Below are 2,594 nucleotides of genomic sequence, written 5' to 3' on the forward strand. Positions count from 1 at the left end.
GTTGTGGGTGGAGCCAGGAGGTTAGGATTGTGGTGCATGTGCTGTGGCGAGGTAATGGCCTGGGGCTTTGTCTCTGCTTCCTAGGTACAGCCAGGACAAATGAACAATTTATCATCAGCTGTTGTCCTCAGGCCCAGACCCAGACCCAGACCCAGACCCAGGCGACTGCACCGCCGGCCTCATCCTCGTCACCGTGGCAGCTGTCCACGGCCGGGGGAGTACAGGTGAAAGGATGCAAAGTTCTAGTTATTTGTATAGCTATCTGCTGCTGAAATAACTGCWCTCTTGCAGTTTCAGGCAACTCTTGATCAGTCTGGCAGAGCTCCTTAAAGGATTCTCTATAAAGGACTCAACAAGTCTTCAAKGGTGTTCTTTAAACCAGCATGACTGGATGGTGGTTTCAGGCACAGCATAATGTAGATTAACTAGTAAACTTTATTTCTGCTGCACCTTTCACAGACACAAACATCACAAAGTGTTGAACAGAGAACAAATTAACTAAAGGAAACAKTCATATCACGTCTCAGATTTGGACACACTGGATTAAACAAAACATTATTTATTATAGGAAAACACAATACAGGAAAATGTGAGTACTGTGGAGAAGATGAAGATGTAGAACATTTATTATTATACTGCCAAAAATACAGAAATGAAAGAATTCAACTGATTAATAGACTCAATGAAAAAAAAAAGGTTAGATCATAAAGAAATATCAAGGGAACATTCAAAATCTAAAAGTACTCTCGCCTTAATTCAGTACTTGAAACAAACTCACTTGTTTGAAAGAATATGAGTTTTTTTGAGTGTTGATTCAGTCCATTCTCCACATCAGTAGGTGGTGGTAATGCACCTTATAGTTGTTTGCCAACCGCCAAAAAAACCACAAGAAGAAAAAGAGAAACTTATCAGGTGGCATCAATTTTCTAACTCTGATAGTGATGACTGTGGACATAAAAAACATGTTTTCAGTTAGCTGACTAAACAGGCTGTTAAACAGGAATATAAATTTGTTATTAAGTATTTTGAGTGCTTCAAGAAAAGGAAGAGTGATTTTTGTGGACAGGAAATGTCGAAAACAAAGGATTACCTTTGTTCCGGAAGCCATTTTGGATCACTTTTGGACAGAAAATGARGACAAACATGCATCAAARGTAAGTGAAAAACATTTATTCTTTTGCTGCTGGTGGTTTTATAAACTGTGTGGATGTGATGTTTTGAAGAAAATGAGGATTTCTTCATTTGTTGTCGTGTTTTAGCTGTTAGTTGCTGAGGATTTGATTATCCCCCCCAGCTGTGACTCGTATTACTGATTTTTTAATATGTTGTTAGTAAATGTGGGTTATTTGATTTGTGCTGGTTTATCTTTCACTTGAGCYCTCAGTAAAATATCTGTGTTGAAGTGTTTAGGAATTACATGATTTGGAAATATTTGTCCAGTTTGGACTTTTGCTGGAGACCTGTCCATTTATGATGGACACGCTGCATTGTTTTATGTCTCAAATATGCATTTTTGATGCTATTGTTATCAAACTGGAACTGTATTTTAGCCCAACATTTTTCCTTACCTCCTTCTATTCATGTTTGAGAACATTTAAAAAAAATCGTACACAATTTTAGGTGAGAAAAAAATATATTTTAGTGTGTCTTAACTTCAAAAACTAAATATTAGTTACTGTTACGTCTTAAAGAAACCATCTGCTTTGAGATGCACATCAGAAAAGTGGTGAAAGAGGGGCTGGTAAAGTTAAAATAAGGAGGAATTCAGACCAAAGCATTGTAGTTTTTTATAAAGACCCCAACTGAATGATTTAAAYGTGAAAAGGAAGGATTWAAAARCATTGTATGTCTACTTTAAATGGTCTGATGACCACAGTGTTAACTTCCTGTTTGACAAAAATAATAAGACTGATGTTTTCCTGTTTTTGGAGAATAAAATGAAAACTTTTTTTATTTTACGATATCTGTTTTAAAATGAAAATCAAATTACCTAAAAGTAACATACCCTGGAGTAATATAGGCTCWTCTGTTGGTCTAAGTTAATAACCTCTCTGCAGCGTTCTGCACAGACTGAAGGCGAGCCAAAAGGATTTATTYAAGCCAGTAAAAAGGCTGTTACAGTAATCTAAATGAGAAGAAATAAAAGCATGAGCAATCATCTTAAGTTCAGATCTCAGCTAAGARATATTTCTTAAATGATAAAAACAGTTAGGAACCAATGTTTAACAATGACTGTGGAAAGACCACACCCAGATTCCTTAGGCTACTTTTCACAGGAGGAGTTAAAAAGCAAGATGCTGCCTCATTAAAGGAGTTTTATGCTCAGGGGCAATAATMGTAGTCTAAAAAATAATAAAGTATAAGGTAATAAAAAAGTAAATAAACTCCCAAATATGACTCAGGCATTCCCACAGCAGAGCAAATATCAAGTTTCCAATAATAGCATCATAAAAAAAGACAATTTTAAGAAAGCAGGTAATTAGGGATGTCCCGATACCACTTTTTCACTTCCGATACGATACCGATATTACAACTTTGAGAAATGTCCGATACCGATATTGACCGATACCGATATTGACCCGTTACTGTAACAG

The sequence above is a fragment of the Austrofundulus limnaeus genome, unplaced genomic scaffold, assembly GCF_001266775.1.
Source record: "Austrofundulus limnaeus strain Quisiro unplaced genomic scaffold, Austrofundulus_limnaeus-1.0 Scaffold85, whole genome shotgun sequence".
In the NCBI taxonomy this organism is placed as follows: Eukaryota; Metazoa; Chordata; class Actinopteri; order Cyprinodontiformes; family Rivulidae; genus Austrofundulus; species Austrofundulus limnaeus.